A 25,431-nucleotide genomic window follows, 5' to 3' on the forward strand; every position below is an offset into this window, starting at 1 on the left:
GGGGGAGGTTACACCTGGTCCTTATATATTGTAACATGTGCACTCAGCCAGGTGTGTTACCATCCAGCCTCTGAAAAAAAAAAAGTAATTAAAGATAGCAAGTTGTTTCTTTTTAAAAAAAATTCTTTATTGGGGAATTAATGTTTTATATTCGACAGTAAATACAATAGTTTCTACATGCATAACATTGCCAGTTTTCCATATAACAATACAACATCCACTAGGTCCTTTATCATCCTTTTTGGACCTGTGTTCTCCCCCTCCCCCCAGGTTGTTTCTTAATATAAGGATTCAATATTGAGTCAGCAAGAGATGACTTAAAAGAGTATCTGCTTTGCCATGTGCAAGAAAGTTTAAGCACAGCCCCACCATAGCTGAGGTCCTGTCTCTCTCTTTCTAGCTAAAAAGTAAGCCCAGAGTAGTGAAAGAATTTAGCATTGTAAATATATAATTCATGCAGCCTACCATATGAGCTAAGTATGAGTTCAGAAAAAATTAGAATGAGTCATTTTATGAAGTTACTAATTGACTTTAATTTTTTGAGTATATGTGTATAACACTCCAGAAAAAAAACTGTAATCATTCAAGTTGTTAATTTTAACATTACATATACTAGAAACCCTGAAGACTGATCACCAAATTATAAAATTTGGTGAAAAGTATTCATCAGTTACTGAGACATTCCATAAGTGGTTAGGATAATGGAAAATGATAACTTTAATAATACACATGGAAACAAATGTAGTTGGCAACAGCACACTTAAAAGTATAAATACAAGAGGACAAAAATAGTCAGATGACCTGAAAAAAATATTGTGCTATGGGTGGAATATAGCTTTTTCTTACTCTTAAAGTGTCGAGTGGAGTGATGTATCATCTTTCAATAAAACACACATGAGAAAACAGCAAGTAAGGTCATGAAAAATTTATACACTCTGAAAGCATTAATCAAGAACTTATTCTTTTAAAGTCATGTTGTTTGGAATTGCTTTATTTTCACTGTGAAAATAAAATGAGAAATATTTACCTTGAACTTATCCTTCCTTGAAGTCATCAGATATCCTCAGCCTGATTCACCCCCTGTTCCCACTGAGTAAACTCTTAGAAAGAGGTTTACATCTTAACTCACTCTTGCATTGTGTACAAAGTCGTAGGAGTTTAAGGCCTAAGAGATGTGCTGCAAGATTGTGTAATTTCATCTTTTACCTAATTTCTCCACTTGAAGATTTAGGAAGACCTTTAAGTCTACTTTGTGAAGCTGACTAATCCTTTCAGGACCTTCCAAGTCACAGTCTTCTCTCTTTGACTGCTCCTAATCTGTCCTCATGACACCTGCCCACCAATTCTGGTCTGGACTTTTTGAAATTTAGAGCAGTAAAACCTACTGTAGTAGGTCTTCTGGTGTTTGATGTCAGTTCATTGCCCTTCATATTCTCATTTCTAGCCCCAGTATTTATGTTTAGCTCCTTCTTATGTGATATAAGAATCTTCCAATCAGACTTTCCTGGACAGAAGACCCCACCAATGTGTTCTGGACCTCTGATTCCCTGGAGCCCTGCCCCACTACGGAAAGAGAAGACAGGCTGGGAGTATGAATTGACTTGTCAACACCCATGTTCAATGGGGAAGCAATTACAAAAGCCAGACCTTCAACCTTCTGCATCCCACAATGACCTTGGGTCCATACTACCAGAGGGTTAAAGAATAGGAAAACTATCAGGGGATGGGATGGGATGGGATATGAAGTTCTGGTGGTGCGAATTGTGTGGATCTGTACCCCTCTTATCCTATGGCTTTGTAATTGCTTCCTTTAAGAAAAAAAAAGAATCTCCCAACATCTTCTTCACTTCCCCTGATAGATGATATAGAACCCAAACTAAATGCGATTACCAGATATAGAACATAGAACAGACAACTTACAAACAGGATGGAATATTATAAATTATACACATAATATAGTTTTAAATGGCATTAAACCTGTTAAGGAGATGACTCACCTTGGCAAAATTCAGAATTTGTGTGCATAATCACTAGGTTCAATCCCTGGCAACACATATACCAAGACGGTGCTCTGATCTCTCTCTTCTATTCCTTTCTCATAAAAAAAAGATAAGTAATATTTGAAAAGATAAAGAGTGGGGAAACCCCCAGTCCCCACTTGCAAGTGGCAAAGCAATGTTTCATGTGTCTTTCCTTCCTTCCCACCCTCTCTATTTCCCCATCCCCTCTCAGTTTCTGTCTCTAATAAATAATAATAATAATAACAACTCCATATTGGCAATCTATGGTTATAGCCCAGCTATGTTGATGAAAAAAAAAGTTAGAACTTTTTGCTGATGATTTTAATATGCCTTTTCACTGACATTGGTCTTGTTATAGACACATGTTAATCTTTTTCAAATGAACTATTCATGTTGGATTTTATCTGGTATGCAATTGAGAAGAATATTTCCAAAAGCTTTATTTGTTAATCAGAGAGAGGAAGAGAGAGAGAGAGAGAGAGAACCAGAGCATCACTCTGGCACATGGGATGGCTGGGATTAAACTCAAACATGAGTCATGCTTGAGAGTCCAAGGTTTTATCCCAGGCTCCTAGAAAAATATTTTGGAGGGCAAAGGATGTATGAGAAATATATTTTTAATTTAATCATGCTAGTTTTTTAGTCTGTTAAAATAATTATTAGTATGGATTACTACTTAAGACATTACCTGGATAACATAGCTATTATCTGAAAATTTAGATAGTATGCCATCTTTTGTTTTACTTCAAATTGGTAACCAAAATACTGACTAGGCCAGGACTCCTTGCAATATCACTAGAGAAGACCATATTGAAATGCTAAACATGGGTGTTTAAAGTTAGACATACTCTTGTCCAACTCATGTACTGTTACTATAGTCTCAAGGATATAATGACTTTACTAAACCTCTTTCTGTAAGAAAGAAAATGCTGTTTTTATTTAAAGCAATATAATCCTCTTTTTCAAGTATCCTTTTATAAGAAGTTATACTTTACAGAAGTTAAAAAGGAAGCCACTGTAGTTAAAATGTGAGTGGAAAGATAAATTATCTATATTTATAACCCATATTCTGGCTAAACCCTTTCTAAGTCACAGCTTCTATCAAACTCTAGGTGCAAAGAAGACATTGGATGACAGTGAATGACAGTGACTAGTACCTCCTCATTGTACTATGGATAGAGTTGAGAATATTGTAAACAATAAGAACACTCACTCCTGCTTGGGGAAATGGGGAGGAATTCATTCTTTCATTTGAAGTACTCCTTAGAATCTATGTAATTGTTTCATTCAGCATAAAATGTGTAAGATAGTTTCATGCTTCATGGTCTACAAGTTTATGCTTTATAATAAAGTGATCATAATTAAAGTGGCAGTCCAATCCTGATATTTCTTCTTTCCTTTGAACACAAGTAAGTAAAATATTTCACAAATATCTTCTGAGGAACACAAATTACACTAAGGTAGGAAGTAGAACATAAGAAAATACCATATGCTGCTATGAGGGGATTGCCAGCTTCTCCCCGTACACAATCCAGTGCCGACACAGTCCACTTGTAACATTACTTTGTCTTCCTCTTCATTCAGTGACTTCAAGATTATGTTGACTAGAATCTAGCAGCCAATCAAACCTTGATGCAAAACTACATCAATAAAGGACACATTATTCAGAAACCTGACACCAACACACACAGCAAGGATAATATACTACCAATCTTTTTTTTTTCTAATAAAGAAAAACTACAGAACCATACCACTGAAATGGCTAAAGAAAAATTTGAAATGACATAAAATAGTAGAATATAGGCAGAGTGTAAATCAACAATTTGTGATGCTATGCCTAATGTTCAATGAACACAGAATTTTGTCCCTTTCTTTTTCTTTTACTTTCTTTCATTCAGAAATGACAGTTTTCAAAATACAGTATGATCAAGAATAGATAGAAGACCAAGTAGTACATTTTACCATATCAGCAGTATAAAGCCACTTCAGAAAATGCTTTGCATGCTCGTAATAGATGGAAATAAGGAGCAGCACTGAAGCTGTGCACAGCAATGTGCCATGTTTTTTCATGTGTAATACCATTTTCAAAAAAACCCCAATACCACTGTACTGTCTGATTCTAACATATTTAAATAGGCTCACTAACTTCTTTGGTGGAGCACATGATAGATGTGTCTATCCATCTAAAACGATCAAAGGATCCACACACTATCTTAAAGTGAAGACAGTACCCCTAGGCCAGGCTAGACAGCAAGGCAAAATCTCCTTATGTACAGTATCCTCAGTATTTGCATAGTAGTTATTCAAACATGTTTCGTTATGAGAAAGAAAAAAAAAGCATTAATTTAAAAGCTATGAAAGTATGATTATCTAATTGCATTGAATACAGTTTTAAAGTTAATTCATGAAAGTGGCTTTTACATAGTAACAATATTCAATAGTAAGAAAAAATTTAACTCTTTTAAAATCATTTTTAAATATTTATTTATTTATTCCCTTTTGCTGCCCTTGTTGTTTTATTGTTGTTGTTACTGATGTCATTGTTGTTAGATAGGACAGAGAGAATTGGAGAGAGGAGGGGGAGACAGAGAGGGGGAGAGAAAGACAGAACCTGCAGACTTGCTTCACCTCTTGTGAAGCAACTCCCCTGCAGGTGGGGAGCCGGGGGCTTGAAGTGGGTTCCTTCCACTGGTCCTTGCACTTTGTGCCACCTGCACTTAACCTGTTGTGCTACCACCCGACTCCCTAATTTGTAACTCTTATTAAAATACATAAATACAAACCAAGAAATAGTAAGAAAGGAATAGCATTGAAATTATAATTTTTAGATAAGAAATGACTAAAAAAAATCATAATTTCTTTTTGACATTGAAAAAAAAGAAATACAGTAGAGTAATTAAAAAACAAAAAAGCATCTGTGGCTCTTTTGTTAGAGGCTTATCAGATGGAAAGTTTATTACTACAATATGGGTTATGTAGGTACATAAGAACCACTATGGTGAAATAGGAGGAAAGGGCTAGTTAAGACATATAGCAGAAGCCATGAGTCTTTTAGCTTAGATTACCATTGTTCAGGTTCATGGCAAGTCCCTGGGAAACAGTATGGCATGGGTTCCAGCATCAGAGGAAATTCAGAGCTGAAAGGGAAAGCATGAAAAAAGAACAAATTTCCATCAAACACTTGTTTAAATAATTTCCTATACACCAATAATCAATCCCTGTGGGTTTGTGTACATCTGTTATAAGCTCTTGTCTTGATTTCTGGCTAACTTCAGCCATAATGTGCCAACAATACAGGTTTCACACATCTATCATGTGCTCCACCAAAGAAGTTAGTGAGCCTATTTAAATATGTTAGAATCAGACAGTACAGTGGTATTGGGGTTTTTTTGAAAATGGTATTACACATGAAAAAACATGGCACATTGCTGTGCACAGCTTCAGTGCTGCTCCTTATTTCCATCTATTACGAGCATGCAAATTACCTGAAAAAGTGCTATCTTTAGTAAAATTATCAGTTAAAAAATTAATTTCCCAAACAACTATAAAAATACTCTAGTAAAAGATGAATGAGTGTGAAGTATATATGAACAGTTGAAATATAAGATATAAAATAGCTTGAGATGTAATACCAAGTATTCAGTCATGGTTATAAATAAAAATGTTAAAGTGGTTTCTGTGCTAGTTAGAACAATATGTCAAAGGCTGAGTATCAGAAAACAGTCAAGGGTATACTGGAACATCTAAAACACAATAGAAAAGATTCAACAAACAATGTCAGATAAAACACCCAACCTACAGTTATTAATAGAGTTTGAATATCTTTTTACATTAATAACCATTTATATCATAAAGCAGAATAAAAATTCCAGTTGTTATACAGAGACATCTGCTAAAAAATGGCTAACAGGAAAATAATTAGTAACACAGGAAAAACAAATGGCTAGTAAATATTTCAAATTCTTCTACTTAGATTCAAAGAATCACAATGAAAAATAGCAAGAGGACTTCCTGGAGGTATAGCCATGAAGTAACATGAAACAGAACTTATCTCCCCCAAACAAGAAATTTTTACAGCTATTACACTTAACAAAACTCACCAACTATAACTGAAATATTCACAAAAGCACCACAGCCTCAGGTGGGTGCTTGCGAGAGTGGTTGGGGAGTAAAGGAGCATAGGACTGCAGCCAAACACAAAGAATTTAGAGCTTCTTGAGCACACAGCAATATTTTCCCTTTATGTGCAGTAGTTGTCAATGCAATACAGTTCTGGCAGTGAGAGAAGGTAATTTGTGACCATTTAATCTGGGAGGTGGGGGGTAGCTAGCCTAGTGAATTACAGGCAAAGACACACAAAAAAAGCAGGGGACATTTGTGATCAAAAGAAATCCAGTCTGTTGCCAAAACATAAAGGTAACTTGTGATATCAAACGGCAGCTAAATGGTAAAGTCAGTCCTGCTTCTATGAACACAGCTCTAGCCTAGTAGCAAAACCCTGAGATTTGGTTTCAGATAGAAATCATACAAAGAAACCATATACATGCACCACACAGAACACAAAACAGCTCAAGGAAACAAAAACCTAAACCAAGCCCTTACCCTTCTGCCAAACAATAGATAAAAAAAGTGAAATCCAGAGACTGCAACAGTATCAGCAGTTGCTGGCAAGCAATAGCCAGCATGACAATTATGTAAACAGAAATATTGCAGAAACAAACTAAACATGCCAAATCAAACAGACAGAAATGAAACTGAAGGACACCAAAGAAATAAAGATATAGAGGGATTATCAGAAAAAACTACAGAAAGCTCATTATGAGGACTCTCCAAGAATCTAAGCCTAGCAAGGAGAAGCACATTCAAAAGAATATTTAAAGAATATTTCACTAAGGAGTTAGGAGATACAAAAGAAAAGCTTTGAACAAAATTTTCTAAGAAAGTGGAAGACATGAAAGAAGAATTTCAACCAGTGTTCACTAAGCAGTTAGGAAGCATGAAAGAAAATTTTCAAAAAGAATTGCAGGGAGGAAAAGATACTTTACGTGCAGTACCAGCTCATGTAAAAGGTTTAGGAAGTATATTTATTCATGCAGAAGAAAGACCATCTAATATATAAGATACAATTAGCCCACTCTTTCAATGAGGAAGAAGAAAAGATGAGGAAGAAGAAAGGTTTGAAAAGAATGAAGTGATTATAAAATAGCAGGCTCCATCAAAAGGCCAAATGTACAAGTGGTAAGAATTCCTGAGGAAGAGAACACAGTGAAAGGAACAGAGACCATATTTGGGGAAATTTTAGCTGAGAATTAGGCTTCACTTAAGCAATCTTCAGAAAATATTCATTCAAGAGGCAGAGAATACACCCAAGTATATGAATGTAAAATGACCAAAACCAAAGCACATCACTATAAAACTATCATAACTCAATGACAAAGGAAAAAAGTCTGCAAGCTGCTAGGGAAAGAAAATAAATTACATACAATGGTAGCTATCAGGCTTTCATAAGAATTCTCTTCACAAATCCTAGAAGTAATGAGAGAGTGGAATAACATATTCAAAGTACTAAAAGAGAGGGAATTCCAGCCATAGATCTTGTATCTTAAAAAATAGTCCTTCAAGTATGAGGGAGAAATAAAAATCTTCTCTATTACACTGCTGGTGAGAATGCAAATTGGCACAACCACTATAGAGAACAGTATGGAGAATCCTTAAACAAGTATCTTATAATTCTAGGTATTTATCCAAAAGAGAAATAATTTGAAAGCATATATGTACCTCCCATGTTCATAGCAGCACTATTTAAAATAGCGAAAATATGGAAGCAACCAAAATTCCCTTCAACAGATGACTGGATAAAAAAGTTATGGGACATAAACTTAATGGAGTACTACTCAGTGATAAAAAGATAATATTGTGTCTTTTGGGATAAAATAGATAGAATTGGATATTATGCTTAGTGAAGTAAGTAAAAAGGTTAAGAACAACTACAGGATGGTTTCAATCATATGTGGAATATAGAGTATTGAACACAGGAACATGAAAACAAAGAAAAAGTCAATTCATACCCAATATTATAGGAAAACTATAATAGTTATCTGGGGGGGGTGAGTAACAGATCTTTGGTGATAGGTAAAGCATGAAATTATAATCCTATTAATTTACTGTCGGGTTGCGTCACGGGGCAGAGAAAAGAGACCGGAGGGGAGTGGGACCACAAATCTTTATTCATGTGAGCACCCCAGAAATGGGGGAGAGCAGGGTGGTTTAGGTTACATGGAGCTAGCTAAATGGCCACCTCCCACTATGCCTAGCAGCCCCTCTCTGGGTACCCGAAGAGAGGAAAAAAGCAAGAGAGAGAGAGAAATCAGAAGCAGGAGGGCTTTTAAGGGAGAAATTCTGGAAGTGGCAAGCTGGGATGGGATTGGCTAGAAAAAGGGGGTGGAGAGAGGCAAAAGGCATGCTGGGAAGGTGGAAGCGTCCTAGCAACTGCTGCAATGGTTTTAACTAAGGTAGCAATACCCTGAGGGGATAACGTGGTGTATATCTGTAAATAAAACTTGCATGGAAATACAATGTTTTGTGGGCCCTGCCAATGTTCGACCACATCTGCACAATCACCCAACATTTATAGTCTTATAAATAAATTACTATTAATTTAGTGTCAGGGGAAATAGATTTAATACTTCAAGTTCTCTAACTTCCTAGACAAAGCTCTGAGTATAAATATTTTCTTAAGCCAAAGTATTTAATGTTTCAGATGTAAAAGTTGACCAAATTCTGACATTGGGCTTAAATTGTTCAAGAAGCTCTAATATATATATATATATAATCTACAGCCTTAAACCAAGTAGATCAAAACCATCTGGCTCTGTCAGTATCTAGGATACAGTGATTAGTAGATATGCCTAGAGGGCACAAAACATAGTAAGGTCAAGTATATTACTGTAAATGCTAACCATTGGATTTTCATAGAAAAACAAATTCCCAACTACATTGGTTATAATAATAATTAACTATGGCTTTTTTAGCCTCTTTCAAAGACTACAAGGAACCCTTCCCATTCTTTCAAAGATCCTTATTTCTCCTAGTCCTGGAACTTCTAGGACTATGGCCATATTTCTTGCTGTTTCTGTTCTCTGATCTATTACCATTATACTGCCTCTGTTGACCTCAACTAAATCAGTGCTACCAGTGCTGCCATACCACATTATACTGCTACTGACTTGGTACTGCAGATTATCACTAGAGATACCAAGCCTGAGATATCAACTTCCTAACTCCTCTAGTCTGGTGAGATATTTTCTAACACATGGATCTACCTAGTTCCATTTCAGATGGCACATTAACAAACTTGCAGATACTAGACACAAGCCATGATTTAGGAGACTGGGTACAGGTTTATATGTATCCATAAGCAAGAGACAATAATATAACTCAAAGTAAATGTGCTTAATTGCCCTCCATGATTAGATTTACACGTAAAATGTTTGGGATCCTAGTTGAAAGGTCTAGTTGAAGTGGTTATGCAAATGATGCTCTGAAGCCCCAGGTTCAATCTCCAGCACCACCATAAACCAGAGCTGAGCAGTACTCTGGTCTCACTCAGTATCTCTCACTCTCTATCTCTTTCTCTCACTAAAGTAAAAATTACAAAATCCAATGAGTATGTATTCAATTTTATCAAAACTATATGCAAATTTCAGAAGTAAAATGTTCCAAAATGGTAATCATACTTGAGTCTGAAAGATGAAAAGTTATGTGATTTCTGCTTCTAAGGTTTTTCTACATGTCTATATTCTCTCTATATTCTACATGTTTATATTCTCTCTTTCTTGTTACAATCCTATTTCTATGCAGGACCTTCCATGTATTCTTTCAATTTTTTTTTTGTTGTAGTGTTGAAACAGAGGAAAACAGAACCTTCTAGTCTTCCATCTTAGCTCTGCCAAGGTACTATTTGTATACATTTGTTGAGCATTTTTATTTTGATAACTAGAAATAGAAATACTTTGCAAGCAGTAAACTCATACAATTATTGCAGAAACTTAATGAGTTAAATACTGTCACCATTCCTATTTTCAGAAGTGGAAACTGAGGCATATTATATAATATTTACAAGTCTAACTAGTGTCAGAAGTATAATTTGAACCTAGAAATTTGGACTCTGGAGAGACCCCTTTAATAAAAGTGTCGTATTAACTCTTTTCTTCTTACAGTGTTATAAACTCAAAGACGACATGATCATTTTCTCCACAGGACCCCATCACTTCTATCTTCAGGTTTCATTGTGGGTCAAAATTAGATGCCAATAGCATTTCTTCCCATTTCTGCCTTTATCACTCTCTGCTTTTTTGAGCAACGAGACCATCAGCAGAGTATGTCAAGAACTTTTTGACGTTCTACCTTTAGCTGAATAAGGCTTCCAGCAGCTATATTGATAACTGAATTGACTTTATCTTGCCTTTAGCACCAGTCTTGTGATTTATTGATGATTTACTTTTTATTCTGAATCTCTGATGTGTCCTTCTAGAAGAGCATCAGTATCCTTTTTTTTTCTATTTTTACCCAGTCTAGATACATCCTCTTTATAAATTTCAAATTTTCACTCATGTTAATACTGTTTTACATGTAATTTTTCTTCCAGTTTTCATTATTTCAAATTCTCCCTCTGCCTTATTTTATAACTCAAATATTAAATTAAAATATATATTCCAATTACTCAAAAATCTTTTATCTTTGGCTCTACTGTGTATCCCCAACTTCAAGCAAGTTCTTTTACATGTTGAAATATATATTTTTATACTATTGAAATTTAGTCTTTGAGTAAGTTTATAAAACTTGACCATTTCTACTTTCAATCACTTCAAGTTCTACATTTCTATACCTGTATTCATAATGTCTCCACTATAACTGCTCAATCCCATTTAGATTATTTTGCTGATAATTAGAAAGAAAAGATTAAAATTACTGGGGAGTCGGGCTGTAGCGCAGCAGGTTAAGCGCAGGTGGCGCAAAGCACAAGGACCGGCATAAGGATCCCGGTTCGAACCCCGGCTCCCCACCTGCAGGGGAGTAGCTTCACAGGCGGTGAAGCAGGTCTGCAGGTGTCTATCTTTCTCTCCTCCTCTCTGTCTTCCCCTCCTCTCTCCTTTTCTCTCTGTCCTATCCCACAACAACAACAATAATAACTACAACAATAAAACAACAAGGGCAACAAAAGGGAATAAATAAATAAAATAAATATTAAAAAAAAGATTAAAATTACTGGCAACCACCATACCTCTTTTCACTTCTCTTGTGCCATTGGTTGCTCAAGTGGAGTCCTGTTCCTACCTTGAAACTAAAAACTTACCTGTGAGTATCATTAATGACAATCATATTAGCAAACCCAATGGTCCCCTTTCTGTGGTCATCTTGTTTTTACCTATTAGTCATATTTATTAAAATATTCACTTCTTACTCCTTTTGGTTTTATTCTGTCATATTCTCATCGACTTCTTATTCTTGTATTGTTTCCTTATTTCCAGACTTTTTAGTTGACTTATCCTTGAGTTAATCTTTAAATTTTGAGCATTCTCTGAACCAAGTTCTTCAATGTATTATTAGTTTTATTACTGACATGAAAAATTACCACATACTTATGTCTTGAAACAGACTATCTTCAATTTGATATGCCTCTCTAGGAAAAAAAAATCAATGTATCAAAGAGGGCTATCTTCCTATCTAAAGGCTCTTGAAGAGAACCACTTACTTATCTAGCTTCTTGTGCTTGCTGCATTCCAGCTCACTGCCTTCTTTCTCTCTCTTCACTTTCAGGGTGTTAAATTAGTAAATAAATCTCCTTCCAAGTTACAGCTCTTTTAGGCTAAAGTTGAGAAATTCTCACTTGGAAAGCCTCTTGTAATTGCATTGAGTCACCTGGATAATTAAGAAGCTCCTCTTTGCTAAGGTCTTTAACCTTGTCTATAAAATCACTCTTGTTATGTAGGTAACTTATTCACAGGTTCAGTAAGTTAGGATGTAGAAATCTTTGGGGGCCTATTATTCTACCTATGACATAATTGCTTTTTGCCATCTTCTGTGGAATTGTTCCTTTGATTTCCACACCTTGAAATGCCACCTGTGTTTGATGATATAGACATTTATATTTCCAGTCCTGACATCTCTGAGCTTTTAATTCAGATGTCCAGATGCCTACTTACTTTGCACTCACCTCAACCATTTATCTTTAAAACTTTATTATTTCCACCAGTGGTACCACAGTACTCCCAAAAGATAAAACACTAATTTTGGGGATCATATCTGACATCTTTATAACTTTTAACCCAATACTAATAGTCAAAGTGTCTTTTAAGATTTACTTTAACATTGTTAATTTACTACCTTTCCACTGTTGTTACCCTAGACCAGTCTACAGTGCAGTAGCTTCCTAACTCCTATCTCTTAATCCCTTAAGATTCGCATGGTTTTAAAAGATTTCCAAAAGAGTCACAGTAAGGTTTTTTAGAATATAAGTTTTGTGTCACCTCCCTGTTAAACATTCATCAGCTCATTCTCATTACAGTTAGAGAACTGTGATCTAGTGCCCCCTATTGCTGTTCTTTGACATAATCTTCTAGCAACCTCATTCTCTCCACTGTTTCTCCCACACCACTAACTTCCGTCCCTTTTTTGACCACAGAAAAATTGTTTCTCACCTCAGGATTTTTGCACATTGTTTATTTTTTGCACATTAGATCTTTTCATAGTCAGCAGCTTTTTGCTTTTACACCTTGGCTCTCAGCTTTTCCCAACCATGCCATCTCAAGTTGATTTTTCTACCTCCACACTGTGACTTTATTTTAATTAATAAATAATACTAATAACCATTTAAATTTATCTTGTTTATTCCCTACCTAGCAACCTCATTGAGGTGAAATTTAAGTATAGGGGCCAGGCAGTGGCACACCTGGTTAAGTGTACACATTACAGTGCACAAGGACCCAGGTTCAAGCCCCTGGTCCCCACCTGCAGGGGAAAAGCTTCACGAGTGGTGAAACAGGGCTGGTGTCTCTCTTTCTCTTTCCCTCCATTCTCTCAATTTCTATCTATCCAATCAAAAACAAAAATTAAAAAAAAGAAATTTAAGTATAATGTGTAATTTATATACAGTCTGATAAGTTTGAATGAATGTAACACCTGGTGATCTGTAGCCTCAACGAAGAGGTAGAGAATTCTCTCTTTTTAAAATACTTTTCTTAAAATTTATCACTGACGGGCTGGACAGATAGCACAATGATTATGCAAGAAGACTGTTATGCCTGAGGCACCAAATACCCCAGTTTCAACCCCCAGCACCACCATAAGCCAGAGCTGAGCAGTGCTCTGGCAAATAAATAAATAAATAGTTATTTCTTAGAGATAAAGAGAGAAAGGAGGTGGTGGGGGTGAGGGGGGATGAGAACCAGAGCATTGCTCTTGCACATGCTGGCAGAAAAATTTAGAAGTTCATACTGTTAAGTCAAATGTTTGAGCCGTTGTGCCTCCTCCAGGGCTATCCAGGTAGATCATTTTCATCACCCCAGACAGTTTATATGTGACCCATGGCTATCATGCTCCCAGTACCACCGAAGGTATCTTCCTACCTTATTTTATGTAGTCACTGGTCTTATCAATTTTCTCTCCAGAACACTTTTGTCAGATAGTAGCTCATATAGCATTGTTCTAGAACTCCATATGGCTTCATAACTCCACAATGACTGTCTCTTTTGCTCAAGATATTTTTGAAATTCACCCTTATAAAAATAGTTCATTCTTGGTGAGTAATATTTTTTTTCTGAAAATACACTGTCATTTTTTTTTAACTGATGTTGCATTGTTTCTACATTGTAACTGTCTAGAAAGAAGTTATTATGAGCTGCCATGCACATTCTTGGATGTGTGTTTTTATACATTTTGAGTGATATGCAAAGCTGGTATTTAACATAACAGAAAATTTCTCAAATATTCACCAAGTGTTTGCACCATTTCATGCTACCTCTAGCTATATGTAAAACTTTGGATTGTTTCACATCCTTCTCAGTGCTTGATATTTTCTATTTATTTTAGCTGTTCTTTTGTCACTGTGGCTTCACTGCTACAAGACAACTATTTTAAGATAGAGAGAAAGAGAGACAGAGACATATTTTTGTATTTAACAGATGATCAATGGAGTTGAATAGCTTTCAAGAGCTAATTGGTCATTTGTAGTTGTTGTGTTGCAAGTGATTTCTCAAAAAGTAAGTTGTCTTCTATATATTGAATTGTTAGACTTTCTTCCATAATCTTAACAAACATCCTTTGTCATATACTTTGAAAACATTTTCACCCTTACTACTAATTAAAAATTAAGTTTAATTTTCTTAATGATGTCCATTGACGGACAAAGGGCTTTAATTTTGAGGAAGTTCAATTCACACATTTCCCTTTTATGATAAAAAGAAAACTTACTTTTATGTGTATGTTGTGTCCTCTTAAAACAAGTTTTACCTAATTTAACCATGTTTATTTTCATTGTGATTTCTTTTAATTTTTATAACTGTAGATTTTTGTCTATAGCAAATTCTTACATAGTCTTTTGTATTCTTTTCCTCATTTATTTGTTCTCCTTTTACTTTCTGTTCACATGAATAGTAGAGCATTTATCTGTTCTCACTTTCTAGTGTATTTCTCTTTTACAACACCAGAAAGCACAACAAATACCAGGTCTCCCTTTTATAAGTCCAGAAGGTAGAACAAGAGGTTATTTCTACTTTTCTTTCTTTTTAATGCTTTTGCATTAAAACTTACTAGTCTTTTCTGAAGAAACTGGATTTTCTTAGAGAACAAGAGACACAGAAAGGTGTCGCCATGGATTGTGGAGACAATGTAATGATTCTGCAAAAGACTTTCATGCTTGAGGCTTTGAGGTCCCAGGTTCAAATCCTACTTCCAACATAAGCCAAGCTGTGCTCTGGTGTCTGTGTTTATGTCTCTCTCTCATTAAGTAAATAAGTTAAATATTATAAAGAAAAAGTATTTCCAAATTTGGAAAAGCTAGATAATGAACAGAACTAGAAGCACATTGGGTCCAAGTAAACACCATTAGCCCCCAGAAACAAGATAGGATGGTAACATATGGAAAACATTTTATATGATTCAGAGCTTATTTTATGCATGGTTCATTCTGCCAGGGCAGACTAACCTAATGAATGGAGGAAAAGAGAACATCACAATTCCAGTACAGATGTGTTATGTTCTATCTTTACTATTATTATTTTAATAGGACTTGAAGTTACTGTCCAAGGGTCCCCAGCTAGTTAGTTGAAATTTATCAATTGGCTTCAGAGTTCTCAGAGATTGCTATTTTATCCTCTGCTTTTGAGTTCCTCCTCCCTTAGCTGATATTTGTTGATTCTGAATCTCTTTGAAAGTGATACCATTGCTATTCACACTATTTTCCACTGTGGCTTGCCAAACACTGTGCCAGCACAGTGTTGTTCTGAAAGCTATTCTGCTTTGCCAGAAAAAATATTGCTGCGCCATTGGTGTATCAGTTCTCCTGATGAAGCAAAGTCATCCTGCATTTTTTTACTAACCCAGAGGAACCCCTCTATCCAACTTGTGTTATAATCCTGCAAATGGATCTTAAAGTTCTTTTTCCTATCCTGTCAACTTCTTAAGAATAGTTGCATCTAACTTGCCACTATCTCTCCAGACATGGCTCTTGTATTGAAAAATCTGTGGACCATATTTTGTTTGTCCATGAGTGTCCAGCTAAGGGAAATAAACTAGAGAAATATGATATCCTCTATTCATAATTGTTTCCTTCCAGAATACGGCACTGTGAATGGATAGGATACCTTGTATGAGTTCCCCCTTTCTTTGGAAGAGGTTTTTTTTTGTCAGGAAGTCCTCAGCACCAAGGGCTTCCTCTAGACATCTCTATTCAATTTTCCTAGCTCATGTTTAACAGCATTTTAAAAATGTGTATTCAGGGCCAGGTGGTGGCTTACCCAGGTGAATGAAAACATTACAATGGCAAAGAGCTAGGTTCAAGCCCCTGGTCCCTATCTGCAGGGGAGAGATTCACAGGCAGTAATGTCCTGCTGCAGGTATCTCACTTTCTATATCCCTTTCAATTTCCCCCTTCCTTTTCTGTTTCTCTCTGTCTCTGTCAAAGAAATTAAAAAAGTTTTAATAATGTATGCAGTTCTCATTGTATCATGTGGGATAAGTTGTTTATAATTAGTGTACCCCCTTTTAGCTTATGGTAAAATACTAAGTTAGCATAATTTATGGTATTATGTAATGTAGGTGTTTGGCTCAGATGAACTTTAAATCATAACTACAAAGAACAGTCTTGTCACACTGAGTAATATATTTAGCGCCTGTTAAGCAATGTTACCAATAGTCCTCCTACCCTCCTTTCCTTCCTCCTTTTGACCCTCTCTCTTTCTCCTTCCTTTTCTATTTTCTTTCTTTTCTCAGTATGTAGTTTGTTGGAAGTAGATCTCCATAGTAGGTTTGTTAGCCATGTGAGTGGCTAACATGGTCGCCTCACTATGGAGTCATCTATCACCCTAGGAGTTGCATTTTCCTTGGTTGGTGATAGATAAACCAGAGTCTGTTGGTCATCAGGACTGTCTGTGTTAGTGCTGAAGAAAGTCAATGTTCATTCTCAGAGAGAATTCCTTGCTCTTTCTATTCTTGCAAACCTCACCGCCAACTCCAAGAATCGTAAGTCATTTTAAATTGTTTTGCTTTTGGTAATTACCTCCCCCACTCCTGCTATATGTTAATATCATCGATAAGCTGTTTGTCAATGTATGCACCGTAACTTGCAATCCTTATTATTGCCAGGTTTCATTTTCCACTTGCTCCTAGAAACTATTTTTTACCTCTGGTAACAATGCTAATTCTCATGGAAACTGCGTGGTCTAAGGATAGAAAGCATGAGTATTGGACACTTCTGACAATACCAATTTCTTTTCCTATTGCTTCTTTTTTCAATTTTATTTAATAGAGGTATATTTTTATATGACATAATGAGTATATACTTGAGAGTCAGAAAGATGACAGTTTAAGTTCTGTCATTAGTAGCTGTTTCATCTTACTAAAGCAAGCATGCCCAGTCCTTATTTCATAAATCATGCAAAATAAAAATAAAGATAAAATTAAATAAAATAAATACAAGAACAATGACTACTGAATCAGAATCTTTCTTTAAATAAAGTCTCTATGTGAGATCTAGCTGTATGCTAGATTAAGCTTGACAAGTACTTTGCCTAATCCTTTCTCTTCCTGAAGTGGTACCTAGTGATTATCAACCTTTTAATGACCCATAATTAATACAATATGTTAATACCAACTCACACTGCTAGTCTAGTCTTCCTCTGTAAAGAAAGTACTATTCACTGTCCACACCCATGGAGTGGTTCTGAACTTTGATTTATCATTCTAGTTAGTAGCTTGTCCAAAATGCAGGCAACCGTACAGGGGCTGTGATTCACTAGATCTCAGATGAAGCCAAGAATCTGATTCTCCAAAATCACTTAAGGTTATTCTATTTAAGTGATCCAGGGACCTCAGATTATGAAAAAGTGGTATTACATTATACTGTTTATTTTGTTTTATTAGGAGGTTAATGATATACAGTACAGTTGTTACTACACGGGTACATTTTTTTTTTTAATCTTACCAAGACATATGTCTGCAAAACACTCTCCCACCAAACTGGGTCCTGTACCATCGTCCTATACCAGGATCTGAAAGCCCCACCTCCCCTTACTTCTCACCTTGTTCTCCTTCTCCAGAGTTCTTTGCTTTGGCACAATACACCAAACCAGGACAAGATTTACTTTCCCCCCTTGTGTTCTTGTTGTTTATGATCTGCCATGAAAGAGAATGATATCACCCCATACTCATCTTTCAGTTTCAGGATTGTCTCATGATTCCTTCAAGCTCTATCCAAGATGAAGTGAAGAAGATGGGTTCATCGTTTTTAGAAGCTGAATAGTATTCTATTGTATATATTTATCACAACTTTCTCAGCCACTTATCTGCTGTTGGACAGCTAGTTACTTCCATGTTTGGGATAGTATGAATTGTGCCATTATGAACATAAGTATACACATATTTTTAAAAATCTTTTACTCTTTCAATCATACCAACTGTTTGGAATTCCTGTGTACTATAAAGGTATACATTAATTGTGGAGAAAGGCCCAGGAAATCTATATACATAAAGTCAGATTTTGTAGACAACTTCCCAGCTTGAATTAATAATATTCTCATTCTCTCTGATATAACTAAGATGCATAAAAGGACATGAGATAGAAGCAGAGCCTGCAGAAAATAGAGTGCAAAGACTTCTTAAAGAAGGGTAGCTATTTGGGGGGGGGGGTGGAAACTGACTCAGAAGACTGCATAAGTTACCATGCCTGAAGGCCTAGGTTTGAATCTCCTACAACTACATAGAAGTACCTGCAAGAAGAAGCTTCACAGTTTGTGGAATGATGCTTTGTGTCTCCCCATCTCTCTGTTTTTCTCTCTCTCCCTATCTCTCTGTCTTTTATCTAGAAGAAATAAAAGAAAGGTCAGAAGATGAAGAAGGAGAAGAATAAGAATAGGCCAACCACCAGGTTCCAGAAGCAAGCATGATGCCGACCAAACTTCCCTGGACAGACAACCCCACTAAATGTGTCCTGGAGCTCCACTTCCCCAGAGCCCTTCCCCACTAGGAAAAGAAAGAGACAGACTGGGAGTATGGATCGACCTGTCAACACCCATGTTCAGCAGGGAAGCAATTACAGAAGCCAGACCTTCAACCTTCTGCATCCCACAATGTCCTTGGATCCATTTTTTAACCCCAGAGGGTTAAAGAATAGGAAAGCTATCAGGGGAGGGGATGGGATACAGAGTTCTGGTGGTGGGAACTGTGTGAAGTTGTACCCCTCTTATCCTATGGTTTAGTCAATGTTTCCTTTTTATAAATAAAAAACTGGGAAAAAAGAATAAGAATAGGAGAAGGAAGAAGAGGAAGAAAAAGAGGAGGAGGAAGAGGAAGAGGAGGAGGAGGAGGAAGAAGAAGAAAAGGGGGAGGAGGGAGACCACCAACAAGAGCATCACAGCATAGCTTTGCAGATACTGAGAAAAAATTTATTCCTGGTGGTGGGGAAGGGGCGGGAGAAAAAGGAGAATAATTTGCACCAACTTTTTCATCTTTAGTCAATGAATACTCCACAGATGTTATCAATATCTACACAGATATGCTAACTTTTACTTTATAAATACTGGGTGAGGAGGAGAGAAAAATAAAAAAATCAAATGCATCATAATTTATTTAATGGATATTTTAAAGAGATTAAACCAGTCTCCTGACTTCTTATTAATATCAAATGAACATCTTAGTGCACTGTATTTTGAAACATTCTTTGTTCCTCTCACTCCCCCACACACAAAAAAGCTAAAATGGGAAAAAATATAAATCAAATAAAGTGTCAAATAAAAAGACAAGAAAACCCTCAATAAGGATTTGTTTCTAAATGGGGGTGGGGGGGTTGGGGAAAGCACACATGAATAATACCAGGAACACTACATACCTAACTAAAGATGATTTTTTGAAATTGGGGTAATGGGTTAAACTAGAGCAGTGATGTTCAGCAAAAAAGGAATTCATTTGCATGCAGAAAGGGAGTTTGCCATCAACTGCTGTTGTAATTTCAGAAAGCCTTAAAATTCCCGTCCTTTTCCTTTGTACTTTTCCATTACACACAGAAAATTATAACCAGATCAGTGGGGCAGCCAAGAGACCAGAATTTATATTTTTAAGTGGAAGCTGATAGTTTGTTGCCTGGCAGCATAATGAACCACATTCTGGTAGAGTATCGGAGCTAATCGAATGACTCAAGTCTCAACAGTGACCCTCCCCAGCCCGGTGCTTTCCTCTGTGATCCTAGATGGCCTGAGTTATGTGGGGCACCATCTATCAGCCCTGGCTGCTGGAAACAAGAAGTAGTCACAGAGCATCTCCTTTGTGACAGTGAGGGAGACACTGTGTATCGGATTTGGTTGACAGCACTGTTCCACTCAGGCTCTCAGGGAGACCTTCCAGTCACCTTCTCCTCTTGATAATATTTGGAAGCCAGGTCTGTGTTTTGAAACTTAAGCATTCTACCACTGCCTTAGCATTGACAGACAATGTGTGTTCTGTGACACAGAAGAGGAGGCAAGGGTGGGAAACATATTTGTGGAGGGTGAAATTGCTTCAGGATGTAAGGACAATAGCTTATGTTTACTAGGTACATTCTGTGGGCCAGGAATTAGGCTAAGCTTTATGCAGGCAGTATGTCATTTAATTCTAACAAAATTCGAATGAGCTAAATACTATTATAATCTTTATATTAATGAAAAAAGAAACAGGTTTCTAAAGGTCAAACAACTTGCTTAAGCAGCAGACCTGAAATTTGAACCTAACTGCTGTCTGACGCCAAGCCTCTGCCTTTTACTAGCATACGTTTTCGCTCCTTCATAATGGAGCAAGATGATGAGCTGGCATGTATTGCTAGGGTTTCTCAAGGTGATTGTTCATTATCTTGGGTTAATTTAGTATGCTTCTCTTAGAATTCCAGGAAGTCAAAACTCATTTTGTGGGGTGCTTCTGCTCCCATGTGGAATTGAAGAGGTGAGAGAAATGCTCTCCAGTGAATGCCCTTGTCCTTGTCTCAGCATTAAACCTACATTTTCAGATTCTAGCCTGATGTCATCTCGCCAGAGTAACCTTTCCCAGAAGCGTTATCCCTCACAAAGCCTGTATTATGCAGTCTATCCCACCAGCTCTCCTTCAAGCTTTATGAGTAAATAGTTTCCTTTAAAATGATTTTTGAGGGCTTAATGGTTTACAATACCATTGTCGACACTGGATACCGTTTCTCAACTCTCTGTGGAAGGTGCCTGCTGAACACTCGCTCCCCCAGTTTAGGGCCTTTTCCACCATCCTGCACCAGGACTCCAAAGTCCTCTTAACTCTGTATCACCCTTTCCTACTACAGTGTGAGTTTCATTTTGTGTTTTATTTTTCCTTTCTGTCTTTGTCTCTTTCTTTCTTTTCTTCATTAAAAATATTTTATTTGAAAGTCGGGCAGTAGCACAGTGGGCTAAGCTTAGGTGACGCAAAGCGCAAGGATAGGAGTAAGGAACCTGGTTCCTGCTGGGGAGTCGCTTCACAAGCGGTGAAGCAGGTGTGCAGGTGACTATCTTTCACTCCCCCTCTGTCTTCCCTCACCTCTCTCCATTTCTCTCTTTCCTACCCTACAACAATGACATCAAGAACAACAACAATAATAACTACAATAAAACAACAAGAGCAACAAAAGGTAATAAATAAATTAATTAAAATTATTTTAAAATTCTATTTATTTTATATTATATTAACAAGAGAGAAAGACAGAGATAAACAACAGAGGACTGCTCAACTCTGGCTTATGATGGTGCTAGGAATTGAACCTGAAACTTCAGAGTCTCAGACATGAAAGTTTTTTTGTATAACTATAATGTGGTCTCCTCAGCTTCTGTCCTTCTTACACTCCACTTATTAGTGAGATCATCCCACTGATTTCTACTGGACAAGGTCTTTGTCTCACTTCCCAAGCACAGCATCAGGCTGAAGAGATGGTACCACTGAGCTGATCTCAGTTAAAACATTTTTGCTTCTATTTCTTTATTTTATTTTATTTTATTTTACCAGAGCACTACTCAGCTCTGGTTTATGGACATGCTGGATATTGAACCTGGGAACTTTGGTGCTTTGAGCATGAAAGTCTTTTTAAATAGCCATTAAAACTCTCTCCCCATCTCTTTGCTTTTATTTCATAGTTCTGGTAGTTTTACTTGCTGGTTTTTAAGGGCTTAAGAAATTAAGGGAAGAACAAGAACAAATCAACTGATCAATTTGTATAAAATGACAGGGGCCCTGCCCAAGTGAGTCATTGAGTCTCCTAGCCCCAGGGGACGGTGCTGATTGTTGTGTTGAATTTCATCATAAGCAGGTGGAGAGCAAGGTATAGATTGTTGCTGCTTCTAGGCAGGCAATATATTTTCCACACTGAATTCGATTAGTCATTTCAGAAATATGTGATTATATATTGAATACTGAGCTGGATAGTGATCAGAAGACTGGGGTGGATTTCCAGAGAGAGCCATTACAAAAACAAATACAATGGCAAAGGCTTCTGTTTTTCAAAGGACTCATCTTTTCTTAGAGAAAACATGCAGGATTTTTGTTTCCATCTATATTTAGGATTTGTTTTGTTCTGACTTATCACAAAAGCCGTGTTAATTTGTACTAACACTTGGCACTTTACAAGGCATTATCACACTTATTTATTGTTTCATTTTGTTTTCAAGATAAATCTCCACCCAGAAACCCACTGGTGTTGAAGACACTCTTTTTTTTGTTGTTGTTTTGTTTGTTTGTTGTTTTCTTGAGTCCAATTCATGGGAATTCAAAGAGAAAGAATGAAAAGTAGGTAATGCAATTTAAGGTCATGCCATTTTCTTGGAGAAGAGGCTGTTGGAATCATGTTCTTTGAGGTGTACTGTCCTAGGCTGAGCCTCTAATCAAACAGTCTTGGGTTCTGTTTCTAGATCTTAGCTTAAATGAATAAAAAATAATTTTGCCTTAAAAAAGACCCACGTTGAAGCCACTCAAGGCTTTCATGCCAGATCATAACATATCTGTGATAATGTCCTCTCACTGAGATATTAATCCCTAAGCTGTACGCTATTGTAACCAACACTTGCTCAGAATTTTAAGAAAGCAAGGCATTACTTTTCACTGTAATTTCTGTTTTAGCTTATTTTTGATAAAGAAAAGCAAAACTCAGAAGAAAAAGTACATTTACAGATGACTGGAATATTTCCAAACATTATTTCTCTCATAAAAATTCCTAAGTCAGTTTCCTTTAAGTTAATAAAAGTTGCTTGTGTCTGAGAGAAAGGTAGAGGTCATCACAGTGATGGAAAATTAATATTTTTCTCTTTTTTATTTTTTTTTAAATTTTTTATTTAAGAAAGTATTAATTAACAAAACCATAGGATAGGAGGGGTACAATTCCACACAATTCCCACCACCCAATCTCCATATCCCACCCCCACCCCTGATAGCTTTCCCATTCTCTATCCCTCTGGGAGCATGGACCCAGGGTCATTGTGGGTTGCAGAAGGTAGAAGGTCTGGCTTCTGTAATTGCTTCCCCACTGAACATATATTTAGGTGATTAGTTTCTTGTCTGATGTATGGCATGTGAAGATCTTCTCCCATTCTGCGAGGGGTCTCTTTGTTTGTTTAATAGTTTCTTTGGCTGTGCAGAAGCTTTTCAATTTGATGTAGTCCCATTGGTTTGTTTCTGCTTTAGTCTTCCTTGCAATTGGGTTTGATTCATCAAAGATGTCCTTGAGGTGTAGGTGGGAAACTGTTTTACCAATGTTTTCCTCTAAGTATTTGATTGTTTCTGGTCTGACATCTAGGTCTTTGATCCATTTGGAGTTGGTTTTTGTTTCTGGTGAGATAAAGTGGTTCAATTTCATTCTTCTGCATGTTTCAACCCAGTTTTCCCAGCAACATTTATTGAAGAGAGCCTTCTTTTTCCATTTAATCCTTTGGGTCCCCTTATCAAAGATTAGATGTCCATAGGTGTGGGGATTTATTTCTGGGCTTTCAATTCTGTTCCACTGGTCTGTGTGCCTATTTTTGTTCCAGTACCATGCTGTTTTGATGATGATGGATTTATAATATAGTTTAATGTCTGGGAGTGTGATGCCTCCATTTCTGTTTCTTTTCCTCAAGATGGTTTTGACAATTCTAGGTGTTTTCAGGTTCCAGATAAATGATTGTAGTGTTTGTTCTATTCTCTTAAAGAAGCTTGGTGGAACTTTGATGGGTATTGCATTAAATTTGTATATGGCTCTAGGGAGAATATTCATTTTGATGATATTTATTCTTCCAATCCATGAGCATGGGATATCTTTCCATTTCTTGGTATCAGATTCTATTTCCTTGAGTAGCGACTCATAGTTTTCAGCATACAAGTCTTTCACTTCTGTGGTCAACTTTATTCCTAGGTATTTGATTGATTTTGCTGAGACAGTAAATGGGAGTGATTTCTGGATGTCTTCTTCTTCAGATTTAGTGTTTGCATAAAGAAATGCCACTTATTTTTGTACATTGATTTTGTAGCCTGATACCTTGCTATATTGCCTAACAACTTCCAGTAGTTTTGTGCTGGATTATTTTGATTTTTCTATGTATACTATCATATCATCTGCCAATAGTAAGAACTTGACTTCTTCCCTTCCAATCTGTATTCCTTTGATTTCTTTCTCTTGCCTTATTGCTATGGGAAGAACTTCCAATACTATGTTGAAGAGTAACGGTGACAGTGGACAGCCCTGTCTAGTCCCTGATCTGAGGGGGAATTCTTTCAGCTTCTGTCCATTGAGTATGATGTTGGCTGTAGGTTTGCTATATATAGACTCCACTATCTTGAGGAATTTCCCATCTATTCCCTTTTTTTTTAGAGTTTTGAGCATGAATGGGTGTTGGATTTTGTCAAAGACTTTCTCTGCATCTATTGAGATAATCATGTGGTTTTTGGCTTTGCTTTTACTGATGTGGTGAATGACATTGATTGACTTCCGGATGTTGAACCAGCCTTGCATTCCTGGGATGAATCCCAATTGGTCGTGATAAACAATCTTTTTGATATGTTGCTGTATCCGGTTGGCCAAGATCTTGTTTAATATTTTGGCATCTATCTTCATCAGAGATATTGGTCTGTAGTTTTCCTTTTTTGTTCTGTCCTATCAGCTTTTGGTATCAGGGTGATGTTGGCTTCATAGAAAGTGGAAGGGAATATTCTTGTTTCTTCAATATTATGGAAAATCTTAAGAAGTATGGGTACTGTTTCCTGAAAATTTTGTAGAATTCATTTGTGAAGCCATCTGGTCCAGGACTTTTGTTGTTGGGGAGATTCTTAATAACGGTTTCAATTTCTTTGTCTGTGATTGATGCATTTAGATTTTGTAGTTCTTCTTGGTCCAGTTTTGGAAGGGCATGTGCTTCTAGGAATTGTTCCATTTCTTCCAGATTCTCTAGCTTGGTGGCGTATAGTTCTTTATAGAAGTTTCGCAGGATTCTCTGGATTTCTGTGGTGTCAGTTGTGATATCTCCTGCATCGTTTACAATTCTATTAATTTGAGTCTTCTCTCTGTTTTGTTTGGTGAGTCTGGCTAGGGGTTTGTCAATTTTGTTTAATCTTTCAAAGAACCAACATTTGGCTTCATTGATCTTTTGTATGGTTCTTTTATTTTCGATGTTGTTTATTTCTGGTCTAACTTTAGTGATTTCTGCCC

The sequence above is a fragment of the Erinaceus europaeus genome, chromosome 14 (assembly GCF_950295315.1).
Source record: "Erinaceus europaeus chromosome 14, mEriEur2.1, whole genome shotgun sequence".
In the NCBI taxonomy this organism is placed as follows: Eukaryota; Metazoa; Chordata; class Mammalia; order Eulipotyphla; family Erinaceidae; genus Erinaceus; species Erinaceus europaeus.